Below are 15,308 nucleotides of genomic sequence, written 5' to 3' on the forward strand. Positions count from 1 at the left end.
AAAGATTTCAACAGTTTGCACCCACATAGCAACACAAAGTGAAAAAATACTATTGGAGTACTAGTTATAGCATTAAATCACAGTGTACAGCACATTAAGGACAGAGATCCTACATGATATTTTTTAAAAATTGATTAATTTTCTATGCAATTTCCAATTTAACACCAGGTTTTTTTTTTCAATTATCTTTATATGCAGACGATCAATTCTGTATATACTAAGTAAATATTTCATCATGCAACTCTGTCTTTCAAATAAATAAAATAAATATTAAAAAAAAAAAAGACACCAGTTCGGATGTCCATATCTTGTGTCAGTGCCTGAGTTTCAAGTCTGGCTCCACTCCAGATTCCAGCTTCTGCTAAGGTGTGTCCTTTGGGGCCACAGGTGTTGGACCCAAAGCAACTGAGTTCCTGCCATCCCTTTGGATTGGGCTCCCGGCTCCCAGCTCCATCCTGGCCCAATGCCAGCCATTTCAGGCCCCTGGAGAAGTATCCAGCAGATGGGAGATCTCTTTATGTGTGTCTTTTTTTTTGTCTCTCTCTGCCTTTCAAATAAGTGAATAATTTTAAAAAGTGAACATATACTGTGTACAATCATGGCATTAAAAACACAACAATATAAATATAATATTTGAAAATACGAGGCTTTAGACTAAAGGACTCAGCTGAAAGTTGAAGGCAGTTGTTTTGGGGGTCAGGGTTCAGGGAAGGGGTAGGATAATGGAACGCTGACTTCCATTGTGATCACCATGATATAGCTTAACCTTTGAAAGGATGTACATATATTCTACTAAATGAGTTTTAATGGAAAAGGAGAGAGTATAATGTTATAAGTAGATACGTGTTTGTTCATTCATTTGTTTAATTATTGGCTGGTCAGCTGTTGATTGGCTGGTTGGTGGTTGCCAGTTGGTTGTTAGCCTATTGTTTGTTGATTGGTTGTTGGTTGGCTGATTGTTGATTAGATGGTTGTTGGATTTTGTCTATCTTTTCCCCATGGTTATTCTGGGATTGCAACATTTTTCCCCCTCTCAAAAGTTTTTAGTCCTCTACTTTAAACACATAATTCCTAAGCATGGTCATATTTCCTCAGATAATCTTATTCTCTGTTCTCAATGGATTGGTCCAGATTGAGAAGGAGAGGAGAGAGTGAAACCAAGGTAGGGAGAGGGACAGGGAAGGGAAGAGAAGGGGAAGAGAGGGAGGAGGAGGGCTGGAGAGAGCAAAGAGAGAGGAAATGCCAAGAGAAGGAATAAGAGCTTTAGCACAGGCCAGCATTTGCCTAGCAGGTAAGATGCCTGTGTCTCCTATAAGAGTGCCTTGGTACAGTTCCCAGCCCCACCTCCTAATTCCAGCTTCTCGCCAGGGTGGGTAGACTCTGAGACAATGAGGATGGCTCAAGTAGTGGAATCCTTGCCACTCATACAGAGACTTGGATCCAATGCAGGGATGGGTCCCCTCTCTCTCATTCTTTGTCTCTGTCTCATCTCTCTCTCATACATTCATTAAAAAGGGTTCTAGCAGTGTTGAAGTCCCTAATGCTATTTACTTATTTTTTTTTTAAAAAAAAAGGATTAATAGAAAGAGGCCCAGCTCACACTTGCCTTTCCAGCAACTTGATTGTTCAATGTTATTTCATGCGGGATACCTCCTACATGCTTTACGGATTTTATTTATTTTTGGGGGGAAGCTAGCTTGAGGTTGTCTGTTTTCTTTGCACAAAGGATGGTGACTGTACTCCTAGAGTGAAATGGCACTTGAGAAGCAGCCTCTGATGTGGTCTCCCAAAAATTCTCAGAAATTCACATAGCACCATGGGTCATTTTAATATGTGGTCTCGCCTATAAGACAGCAGTCAACCTCACGCTTGAGCTTGCAGGGATTCTTCCAGGTCGACGTGAGTTGAGGACAAGGACTGTAAAGATAAGGGGACATGTTGTGAGCACCCTAGGAGCTGCACAAGTAAAGCCTTGAGCATCCACCGGCTAGGACCTGGGAGACCCTTAGCGAGGGGGCAAGAGGGCAAGGTCCTTTTTCATCTTTCCAAAATCTATGTGGAAGTTAGATCTCTGCTGACATTGGGCAGCAAGTGGTGGAGATGGCTGATCATGGCACAGGACGTTTGTTCTGAGACGAAGAAGCTCCCTGAGGCTCAAGGTCGTGGTGGAGGGAAGGGATGTCACGTGGGTCCCCCGGATCTGCGCTCTGTGAAAATCTGCTGAAAATTACACTTTGAGGAGTAAAAACAAAGGACGGCAACGACGTAATCGATGCTGCAAAATCAAAGAGATCCATTGTTGAGGACTCAGAGGGGGCACCCGAAGGGAAATGAGGAGAAAGAAACAACACCCGTGGAAGCACACGAGCGGAGATCAAGGAGCGAGAAGCCTCGGATAAATGAGGCAGAAGCAATTATCAAAGAAAAAAGACAGCTCCATCCCCAAGTCTTTCAAGTCTCTTTGTTGTTGTTTTTATTTTGTTTTGTTTTGTTTTGTTTTTTAAAAGACTTCCATATAGAAATTGTTAAGTTCCCATGCCGTTCTGGGCCAAACAATCTGAATTCATCCATTTGTTTCTGGAATAATGTTTAGATTAAAAGGATCAATTCACTTGAAAAGCACTTCTGCAGAAAGAAAAGGTTATGAATGAAAGAGAAAAAAAAAATCCAGCCTGACCTCTAGCTTCTCATCTGGGCATTAATGCAACAAGACAATGGGGCAACATTTGCAGAGTTTTGAGCAAAAACTATTGAGATTCTCATATAAGTTTCTTTTAGAAATGGAGTGAAGGAAAGGTATTTTTATTAAATAAGGATTCAAAAAATCAATGGAAAACAAATATTTAAAGACGGTCTCCAACTAACTGGGGGATACTAAAATATTACAAGCACAAAAATGGGAAACTCATTGCATTAAATTTGATAGGGGTTCAGCACTAAACCTAGTTAAACACGATCCGTATTTATCCAGTTCTGGTCAGGATAAATGTAAATTTAGTTTAAAAATGAATCTAAAATCCAAACATCTGTTCCTTTAAAAATAATGTAAAATTCATGATTTCATGAAAAAATAATCTGAGCCTAAAACACGAGCTAACGTTCACAAAGACCGGGGAATGTGAGGAGAGGGGACAGAGCAGGACTGGGTACTCAAAGATGGTTTCTTTCTTGACTCAGAATTCGCCGACGTAAAGCGAGAGAATGCTTCTGAGACATGAAACAATGAACATCAAAGGAAGTATAAGCAAAGAAAACACAGCCCACAGAGCAAACAAGAGTCACCAATGAAACCACATAGAACAATATTTAAAAAGGAGAAAACTCTGGTTAGAACATGAAATAGGCCTTTTGTGCTAACAGACTCGGATGCTAAGTACCTCTGTTAGAAGGCAGAGACTCCTGAGTTGTTTTCCCCGCATCCAGCCAATGACTGTCTTCAAGACAACACCTTAGACAAAGGTGATCAGAAAGCTGGACGTAAAATATTAGACAAACACATCATGCAAAAATCAAACAAAAGAACCGAAGGCTGCGACAGTAAGTATCAAGTCCCAACTTCAGCACAATACAGCAAAAGGAACAAAAGTTAAAGTCTTTGGATGAACGGGACAAAATTTATGAGATGAATAAAATAACAAGATGATTTGAACAAAATCCTTTTAAAAAAGGGCACACGGAACAGTTGGGGATATTAAGATAGTTTGCTACTTGTGACAGATCAAAGCAAAAATTAAGTACATGTATAGAAAAACTAAGACTCATTGACTATGATGACACTAATAACCAACAAATGAGCAACAGGCCTTAACATGCAACCTCCATGGAATATGTTTTATTAATTTTTATTGTTTTAATTGTACATATTTATGGGGCATAAATATGCCCCACATGTTATCACGTGCAATGTATAAAGATCAAATCAAGTTAGGTAGTATTGCCAAGTGCTTAAACATTTTTTAAAAAAATGTTTTTATTAACAGTGATTGTATATATTTATGGGGTATGGTATGTGTTTCAAGAAATGTATATGATATATGACCTAATCAGGGTAATGTTCAATGAAAAAGGTACCCCATAGAACAATACATTTTTTTAAATTGAACATTATAGATTACACACACAAATCTCAAATTCTAAACAAGTAGTATAAGCTTCTCTTGTATTCCCTTTTTTGGATCAGAATAAAATAAAACTAAAAATGAGAGATGGAAGCATCAAGTTATAGAAGTAGAAAATTTAAAAGTAGTCTTCTAAATAACTTATGGAAAAGAAATCCATAGTGTAACGACAAAATATAAATAGTGTGAAGGGATTATATATTTCCTTTCTTCTCTTAGAGTTTTTTTGTTTTTTTGTTTTTTTGTTTTTTTGTTTTTTTGTTTTTTGTTTTTTTTTTTTTTTTTGACAGGCAGAGTGGACAGTGAGAGAGAGAAAGACAGAGAGAAAGGTCTTCCTTTGCCATTGGTTCACCCTCCAATGGCCTCCGCGGCCGGCACACTATGTTGATCAGAAGCCAGAAGCAAGGTGCCTTTTCCTGGTCTCCCATGGGGTGCAGGGCCCAAGCACTTGGGTCATCCTCCACTGCACTCCTGGGCCACAGCAGAGAGCTGGCCTGGAAGAGGGGCAACCAGGACAGAATCTGGTGCCCCGACCGGGACTAGAACCCGGGGTGCCAGCGCCTCAGGTGGAGGATTAGCCTAGTGAGCTGCGGCACCAGCCTCTTCTCTTAGACTTTTAACATGCACCCATGAGGATGTGACTGAGTTCCATTGAAAAATGATCTGTGGAGGCCAGTGTTGAGGCTTAGCAGGCAAAGTCACCACCTGTGACAGCAGCATCCCATATGGGCACTGGTTTGAGTCCCTCCTGCTCCATTTCTGATCTAGCTCCATGCCAATGCACTTGGGAAAGCAGTGGAAGATGGCCCAGGTACATGGGCCCCTCTACCCACGTGGGAGACCCAGAAGAAGCTCCTGCCTCCTGGCTTCGGATCAGCCCAGTTCCAGCCATTGTGGCCATTTGGGAAGTAAACCAGCAGATGGAAGATCTCTCCTCTCTCTCTGTCTCTCTAACTCTGCCTTTCAAAACAAGTAAATAAAAATCTTTTTAAAAATGCTCTGTGGGAACTACATCAATGTGTAAGAATAATGCACTCTGGTTAGTTCTTGCTTGGTGTATGTGAATTTGTGTATATGAGGCACTGCTTTTCCACATGGACAGGTACTTGGGAGAAGCCATACCTTCACATTTTTGAATTTGAAAAATTACTTTTGCTGGAGAATTGCAAAATTCCCCATCACTTTTTAGAATGATGTATTTATTTATGTACTCATTTATTTATTTGAAAGGTAGAGCACTAGAAAGAGCAAGGGAGAGACAGAAAGAGACTGCAAACTTTCAGCTGCTAGTTCAGTCCCCCAGATGGCTGCAACAGCCAGGACTTCGGATGGTTGGAGTCAGGCGCCAAGAACTCCATTGGGGTCTCCGCCGTGGGTATCAGGAGCTCAAGCACTTGGATCAATTCCTTGGTGCAAAATGAGGCAGTATTTCTGTATAATCAGCACTCTTTCTCCTGTGTACCTCTTATCATCTCTAGACCACTTATATTACTTAAGGCGATAGAGACTGCTATACTACATTGTGTAGGGAATAACAGCAAGTGAAAAACAGACCCCACATGTCAGCTTGGGTGCAATTTTCCCCTCAATATTTTCAGTGCACAGATGATTGAATTCATGCAAACAGAATCCACGAATGCAGCGGACTGAAGGTGTGTTCTTGGTCAGACTTTTGCTGTAAAGGGAGTCTGTGGCTGGGAGGCCAGGCTTCTTTTGCTAAGGGGTGGGGTTTCCCAACTCTGGGTTGAGATATAGGCAGAAGGAAATGTCACTATTTATGTGCTGCCTTAGCTAGGTGGGAGACTCTGGGGAAATGGTAATTGTAAGGACTGTGGGACGAGATGGCTAGGGCTGAACACCACTGATGTGTGCTAGGGCTGAACACCACTGATGCTTGCTTCAAAGAGAGAAGATGGGAGGATTAGGGTGACCTTCAACAAATCCAAAGGGGAAAATCAGAGGATGCTTTTGGAATGACCTAGAGATTCCCAACTTTTGTATTTGCAGGACAAGGTTGTCCAGAGGACCGGGCTCAGGACCTGCCTGGAAGAGTGGCAGAACCTCAGAAGAAGTTGAATTCTCAGCCCCGGCAAGTCTCCTATGCCAGCCTCATGGTCTTCATAGGCAAGCAGTGGGCCACTAAAACTTTGGGTGGGGGATATTTGGTTGGATGCCCTGGAGAGCCTTGGGTCCTCTGGAACTGGGCTGCCCCTTGTTAAAGAAGAGCACATGGCTCCTTTGCTTGAGGACCGTGCAGAAGCCACATGGGAGCCAGTAAGAACCACTGAGCTGGGGAGAGACCCACAGGATTTCAACTGCATTTGATAGCGGAGTGTGTGGATTAACAGTGCCCCTGTAAGACTGGCCATGTTGCGTCTCTTGAGGACAGTGGTGAAGACTGAGATTGAGTTTCCTGAGCTGTGGAAGGTAGACCATATCCAGTGAGGGGAGGACCATGTTCCCTGAATTACACTGGATGTTGGTTAATAGCGTGATTGTGCCCCGAGAAGCCAAGGAGATAACCAGAGGTCCAAGTGCTTGTGAAGCGTTCTAAGTAGGGATCATCCAGAGGAGGACAAGGCTTCCCATCAAAGTAGCAGGATTTTTTTTAAAAGATTTATTCATTTTATTTGAAAGGCAAAGTTACAGAGAGGCAGAGGCAGAGAAAGCGAGAGGGAGAGAGAGGTCTTTCATCTGCTGGTTCACTCCCCAGGTGGCTGCAATTGCCAGAGCTGCACCTATCCAAAGCCAGGAGCCAGGAGCTTCCTCCAAGTCTCCCACATGGGTACAGGGACCCCAGGACCAAGGCCATCTTCCACCGCCTTCCCGGACCATAGGCTGGATTGAAAGTGGAGCAGCCGGAACTTGACCCAGCACCCATATGGGATTCTAGCACTGCAGGCAGCAGCTTTACCCGCTATACCACAGTGCCGGCCCCCCAAAAGTAGCAGTTTTGTTACAGGCAGCAGCAGCAGAAGCAGGTGCATGGTGGCAAGAGAAGGCAGATGTGCATGGTCACAGGTGTAAACCTCCAGCCACAGTCCTTGCAGGAGCTAAGGGATGGCCTCTCTGGGCTGGGTGGGGACTCTGAGCTAAGTATGGAGAGCAGTGATCCCAGGGAACTCTATTCACTACTCAACTCCATGTGCTTTCGACAGTAAGGTCTCTCCATTAGGGACACAGCTTCTTAAAGATTGGATTGGTCGCAATTCAGCTTGAGTCGTCCTCCTGCTGCTGTCCTTGATCTCAAGATTAACTGATCTTAACCTTTCCCCCTCTCTACTGTCCATTTCCAGCTATAATTGAGCAGGGGCTAGCGAGAGATATCCCAGAAGATCGCGACTCTGCCTGCCTTATCTAAAAGCAATCCTGCCTCCGTCTGATGATTAAGTCACACAATGCACACTGCCGTGACTTTCTTTGGCTGTTAGTCTGCGGGCACAAGGAACCCAAAGTGACATTATGGTTGCCTTAGCTGTAAATTTAGTGAGCCTCTTACTGTGTCCCTTGAAACATACACCCTCTGGGAACAAAGACTTGAGACTCGCAGAGTTGGGGAGCAGAAAGCACATATTCTTTAAGAGACTTGCTGGGAATGATAACTCTCGGGGGCATTCCTGTCTCTACTGCTTGATTCCTGGAGCCGTGTGTCCTGTCTATTGGAGACCCATTCCAACCAAAACGCTCCAGCCTTAGAGGGTGTGGTCTCAAAACTGATGCTTCAGCTACACTTTCAAGACACCACTCCCCTGTTCTGGGGGGCTGGCAGTGTCAGGATGGCACAGTATATGGTGAGACTAGCAGACCCTGTGCTTGTATGCCCATGGCCATGCCCCCTTTACCAGGGCCTTGAACTAAGGATTTCTATACAAGACCACATCCTTCAAGATCAAGCCCTCTGTGAACCTTTGGAATCATGGTGTTGGCTAAGAGATTGTTCCCAGGAAAGGCAGACTGTTATCTTGAATACATGCCTGTCCTGATTGAGATGGATTGCTCTTTCCACAGCAAAAGGGATCTAGTGCAATTGTACAGACAAGACTAGCAAGTTGGTCTTACCAAGGGGGTGGTACCATACAGGCATTCAGCTTTGATCTCTTTTCCTGGCAGATTGGACGTTCAACAGTTGAAATCTATCTGCCAAGTCTCAATGTTGTTGGACCCATGCAAAGATTCCATTTCACCTTTTATGGCAACCCCATTTATGAGCTCATTACTACACAATGAAGTGGCCAGTAACAGAGGTTGATTGCCATTAACTGGTTATGTCAGTGTATCTAGCTGGATGATTAATGCCTCTCATTTTTTTAAGATTTGGTTTATTTGATAGATAGAGTTAGACAGAGAAAAGGAGAGACAGAGAGAGGTCTTCCATCCACTGGTCCATTCCCCAAATAGCTGCAATAGGCAGAGCTGGGATGATCTGAAGCCAGGAGCTTCTTCTGGGTCTCCCAAGTGAGTGCAGGTGCCCAAGCACCTAGACCATTTTCTGTTGCTTTCCCAGGCAATTACCAGAGAGCTGGATTGAAAGAGGAGCAGCCGGGACTCGAACTGGCACCCATATGGGATGCTGGCGTGGCAGGTGGAAGCTTAGCCTACTATGCCACAGCACCAGTGCCAATGCCTGTTCTTCAGTGGATATGAGTGATGTACATGAAACACAGTGCAAAGATTGTTCTTGTTCTCCACTTCCATATGTACATCCACATGCCTCTTCCCAGAGCTCCCTCTCTCATCCCCAAATATTGCTTTTCCCTGTCCCTTAACCAAAGAGCCAAGCCATTTTGCACTGGCTGTGGGTTCATGCTTATTTTAAATTCAGGTCAATTATCTTTCCATATGAAGTCTACGGCTATGAGCACCACCTGAAGCTCCATCACCCCTTGGGAGGATTTCTTCTCCTTTCTGTTTTTCAGGGCCACCCCCAAGTGGGGCTTCCATGTAGATGTTCATGTTCAGTCCACATGGACCTAATGAGTGGATTCCCTTTGTGTACTGAGGGCAGAAATCTTACTTCCTGCTTGTTGAGAATGATCCATGAGAAGCAAGGCGTGGGCTGGGGAAGAGGTATTGATTTAACAAAGGAACAGGACTCAGGAGTCTGGGTTTCCTGTGCTCACCGGAACTTCTCCAGCTGACTCCAGATTAAACACTTCAACCTTTACAGTCTGTTGGGTTCATATGGTAGAGTTCTGCCTCCACAGTCACTTGACGTCCCTTGGTTGGTTGTTCTGTCCCTGACCCAGCTCGGTAGGTCAGTTTGTGCTTGCGGTTTGCACGGCATATAGTTCTGTTTCAGAGAGTATGATTTTGTGCAAGAAACTGATCATCCACTGGAAATCTCATGAGTTTCCCATGAGCTTGCTAGAGACTCCACACAACCTCTCAAATGGCAGGTGGCTCCGACTGCAGCTTGACTATGCTTCGGAGCCCATATTTGCTTCATGCTCTCTTGACATGGCCAAATAAATGAGTCACAGCAGTATACCCAAGTGTGTCCAAAACCTGAAGAAGTCAACTCAGCCTTGTACTTCCCTTTTACTGGTGGGAGGTAGATAGTGAAACATCTTGTCACTTACCTTGGAAAGGATAACCCATTTTGAAAATAGAACCCCTAAATGTCTAACTGATGTACCAGTCCTCTAAATCTCCATAGAGCTTATCTCTTTCTAGAGTACACGTGTCTTACTACTTCTCGTTTATCAGGTGCAACTTACATGGCGTGAGCAATATGGGCTAATGTGATCTCCTACAGAGTCTCCAGATGGCCAGATCCTTTCAGGCAATATAGTGACTGAGAGAAAGAGAATTAACATACCTCTGGGGTAAGACCAGGAATTTATCCTTCTAGTCCTCCCATATGCATGCAAATTGCTGTGTCCTCCTATGTGATGGGTACTGAAAAGAATGCATTTGCCAGATCAATAGATTCCTGCCACTTACCAGAGTCTCTAATAAAGACACCACTTGCAGCACAGCAGCTGCAATTGGTTGCACAATTTGGTTAGGTTTTCAGTAGCAGAGCACACTGCTGTTTTCCACAATCTATCTGGGTTTTGCAGGACTACTGCCCGTGCATTCTTCAAATCCTTGAAGTTGGCACAACCTAAAATTTCCAAATAAATAATTAAATCTTTAAAAAAAAAAGTCAAGGAAGCTATACAGATATTATACTATGGCACCTAACTAGAACCAAAGCCAATATAGCCTACCAAACTGAAACCGAAGACACACCTTTTAAGAGCCATTTACCAAGAAAATCACCTTCTAAAAGTGGTATAATTGACCCAGAAGTTGCACAAACCCCAATGTAAGGACACAAGTGTGAAAAAACACCAGGGCCGTACAAAACCTCCAGGACAACTCAGTAACTCTCTAACCACAGATCCTAAAATGAGATTGATGAACTGTCTCCAAAGGAACTTGAAAGAATGATGATAAGGAAAACTCAATGAAATATAAACATTTTAACAAAATTATAACACATGACATTCAGGTAAGAAAGATCTTGAGAAAGAACAAGAAGGTTTAGAAATCAATAACTAATACAAACTATGGTTGAAAGACTTTACAACAAACCAGAGGAAAAAAATCAGTACAGGTCCTATGAAATAGTCAAGTCAGACAAAATAAAGAAGAAATAAAGGAGAATAAAGAAAGCCCTGGAGATATCTGGGAAATCCTTCAATGGACAAATGTTCTAATTATGAGCATCCCCAAAAGTGAAGAAAAGGTAAAAGACATAGAAATCCTACCCAATGAATAAAAGCTGAAATCTTCAAGCTTGGGAAACAGAGAGCCAAGGACAGGAATCCCATTGGACCAGGAATATACACACCCAGAGAAGATCCTCACCATGTTATCATCAAATTGCCAAAAGTATCAGACAAAGAGAGAATTCCGTAAAGTACACACAAAAAGTGCCAAGTCATTTATAAGGGAACTCCCAGGAGACTAATAACAGATTTCTCGGCAGAAAGCTTATAGGCCAGGAGGGATGGAATGACACATTCCAGGTTCTGAACCAAAAAGCCTTCCGACCAAGAATATTACATACAGTAAACTCCCCTTCAGAAATGAGGGAGAAATAAAGACTTCCCAAAGCAAGCAGAAACTGAGGAAATTCATCACCCCCAGACCAGCCTTACAAAAGGATGCCTAAGGGAGACCAACCATCAAAAGCAAAAGAAATAAAATTACCACCATGAAAACCCGTGAAAGTATAAAACCCACTAGAAATGCAGACACACAAAAGAGAAATAGAAAAGAATCCAATCTTATCAATACAGTGAACCACAAAGATGCAGAACAAGAGAGGAAAAATGAACAAAGACCATTCCAAACAAACAAGAAATTTAACAAAATAAGAGGAGTCTTTACTATCAATAGCAACCTTGAACACAATTGACTAAATTCCCTAAATAAAAGATACAGAACAGATGAAGGATAAATAAATTAGACTCAGTGATATTCTGCCTACAAGAAAACTCACTTCAGCTGTCTCAAAGTGAATGCACACAAAAAGATGTTTCACACAAATAGAAACCAAAAACAAGCAAAAGTTGCTCTACTTATTTCAAAGTAGACATTAAGAGAAAAAATGGAATAGATAAAAATTAAGTTACCAAATAATAATCAAGGGCTCAATTCAACAAAGAGATACAATGATTGTAAATGTATGTGCACCTAATACTTCATCCAATTTTTGAAGAATTCACTTCTGTCTATCAGCACATGGAACTTCCTGTAGAATATATCTTATATGAGGATACAAAGCAAATATCAACAAAGTCAAACAATGAAAATCATATGTTACATTTGTTTCTCACCACAATGGAATAAAATAGAAATCACCAACAAAGAACTTCAGAAATTATACAAATACATGAAGACTAAACAGCATGTTTTTGAATGAACAATATGCTAGTGAAGAAATCAAAACTGAAATTTTAAAAATTCATGAAAAAATTAATGTGGAAACATAACATACCAAAACTTATGGACTAGAGAAAAAACATTACCACAAAGGAACCTTATAGCAGTAGGCACCCACACAAAAATGACAAGTTACATTAAACAATCAAATAAACAATCAAATGATGCACCTCAAAAACTTAGTAAAGCAATAACAAACCAATCCCAAAATTAATAGAAGGAAAGAAATACAGATAAGAGCACTCAGGTGGAAATGGACGATAGCCCAATGGTTGTGTTCCCGCCACACATGTGAGGGATTCAGATGGAGTTCCTAGTCCCTGGCCTTGGTCTGGTCCAGCCCTGGCTGTTGCAGGAATTTGGGGAGTGAACTCACACATGGACATTCTCTCTGAATCTCTCTCTGTCACTCTGCCTTTCAAATAAATAAATAAAACTTTTCAAAAATTGGACGCATGGTATTTCTCAAAAGAAGAAATACAAATGGCCAACAAATATATGAAAATTGCTCAACAGCATCAATCCCCTGAAAATGCAAATCAAAGCCCAAGGAGATATCATCTTACCCCAATGAGAATGATTAATATCAAAGAGACCTCCCAAAATTTAAAATAAGTATATAGTGACAAGGGGGGGGGAGTACTTATGAACTGTTGATAGGAATGTAAATTAACACAGCCATCATGGAGAACAAAATGGAGGTTTTTTAAAAAAACTAAAAATAGATCCATCCTATGATCCAGCTATCCCACTTCTGGGTATATACCCTAAGGAAAAGCAATCAACCTGTCAAAGACATACCCACAGTCCATGTTTATCACAGCACTATTTACCATAGCCAAGATCCAGAATCAACCTAGATGCCCATTGGCAGATGACTGGATAGACAAAGTGTGATATCAATGCACAAGTGAATGTTATTCAGCCATACAAATGAATGAAATCCTGCCACTTACAGTGAAGTGAATGGACCTGGAAGGCATGTTAAGGGAAACAAGCCAGATATGTAATGATAAACTCTACATGTTCTCTCTCATATGTGGAAACTAAACAAAAACGTGCATCTGAATGTATAATAGTGACTACTGGGGGTTGGGAAGGTGGAGGAGGGAGTGTAGAAGGAGACTGGATAATGGGCACCAAAACCCAGAGATTTTGTATTTTAGGGCTCACAGCACAGGGAGGTGCGTAGTTCACCATAACCTATGATGTATTTTATGAAGAACTCGAAAATCAGAGCTTGATGGCTCCAAGCACAAAGAAATGATGAGGAGATGGAAATGCTAATTACTATGATTTGATCAGCACACACTATGTGAATGTCTTGGACTGTTGCACTGTTCCCCATATACATATACAATTATGGTAAAAAGAATTATATCATGAAGGATATTTTTAAAGAAATGCTAGACTCATCCCTGAGAAACTGAATCAGAATCTCTGGGCATCTGTATATCTTAGGTCTCAGCCAGATGACGGTGCCCAGATGATTCCGGAAGGTGAGAACCACCATTTGGGTCACCTTTAAGGCTAGCACTGGGGCAGTCCAATGTGACAAGTAACCCAAGCATCCCCATGGTGGGCTTTGAAATGTGGACATGTACTGTGAACTCCATAGCAGAAGTGAAGACAAAAAAAAGTTCCCCCTGGAAGTTTTTCTGTGCTTGCCATGGTCTGTTCACAGTCCCAAGTCTACAGACCAGGGAAATAAAGAAGTTTCTGCAGCTGGTTGAACAGGACTACTCTGCACTGGGCTAAAGGCTGCTGAGCCAATGGAATGTTCTTATCATTTTGAGCTATGAAGTACATTATAGACATGTAGATCTGCAGACTTCAAAGCAAGGAACTCATTTGAATCATATTTCTGGATGATGACCAATGATTGCCCACTCCCCATAGTACTGAAATGTTTTTTTTACAATTTCTTTCTTTTTTTTATTTTTCTTAACTACTTAATACTGATTTTTCTCAAAACTACTATCTATCATTTGTCTGTGTGTCCTTTGTAAAAGCTAGAACCAAACACTCTTTTTGCTTCTTCCTGACTCCCCACCAATCCAATACTTTGGGTATTTTCTGAGTAAGTAGGGGATCGCCACCTGTTCACAAGCATACGGCAGTTCCAAGGACCCCCTGCTACTCACTGCCTGTGGAGCCACTGTCCCACTTTGGTTAGCTGTGGAGTGGAAGCTGTTTTACGATAATGACACAAGCTGTAACACACAATCAAGGCAAAGCACTGCTTAAAACAGCAGAGTTGGAGCTCTCAACCCGTTCATTTCTCTGAGAACACCTCTTCATGAGAAAATAGTTATTTTCATGAACAAAATCATCACACACTCTTTTTTAGCAGAATACGAGAATTGCATCTTAAAAATGTCACCGTGAGGCCAGGGTTCCGACATAGCAAGTTAAGCTCCCACAGGCGACGCCAGCATCCCCTATGGGAGCTCCAGTGGGAGTCCCAGTTGCTCTGCTCCCTACCCAATTCCCTGCTAATGCTCCTGGGAAAGCGGCAGAAGATGGACCACGAACTTGGGTCCCTGCCACCCACATGAGACATCAGATGGAGCTCCAGGTTCCTGGCTACCACCTGGTCCAGTCCCAGCCATTGTGGCCATTTGGGGAGGGAGCCAGCAAATGGGAGTCTCTCTCTGTCTCTGTCTCTGTCTCTGTCTCTGTCTCTCTCTCTCTCTCTACTCCACCCCATAACTCTGCCTTTCAAATAAGTAAATAAATTGTTTTTGAGAAAAGAGACCAACTCCACTGAGACAGTTATGTGTTTGAAGGCCCCAAGTTGGCTGTATTGTGGCAACATTTGTATTTGGATCAATCAGATTGCATCAGTGGCTTGGTTTTATTTACATCCAGGTTGCTCAATCTGTACCAATTTGACCTCTCTCTGGGGAAAAAATATTTTTTTTTTCTTGCAAGGAAGGGACCAGAAGGCAGGCAAAATGTTTTAGGAAGAGAAAGCATAAGCAAAACAGAAAACTAAAAATAGCCCAATTTAGTTAATATTTAACACTTTGCAATTTTCCTGTAGCAGGGTGAAAATTTAAGATCCGTCAGTGACTGGGAAAACCAACAGTCTTTCTTTAATATTTTAGCACCTGAAACCACTTAGCAGGCAGGCAAAGGCTGCCGGTTGCAAAATGTGTTTAATCACCAAGACCAGGCCAAATTTCCACTGCCGGGGAAGCCAGCCACCCTTAACAAGGACACAAGCCAAACCACCAGGCGCGGAAGGTGGTT

This window comes from Lepus europaeus, chromosome 18, assembly GCF_033115175.1.
Source record: "Lepus europaeus isolate LE1 chromosome 18, mLepTim1.pri, whole genome shotgun sequence".
NCBI classification, from domain to species: Eukaryota; Metazoa; Chordata; class Mammalia; order Lagomorpha; family Leporidae; genus Lepus; species Lepus europaeus.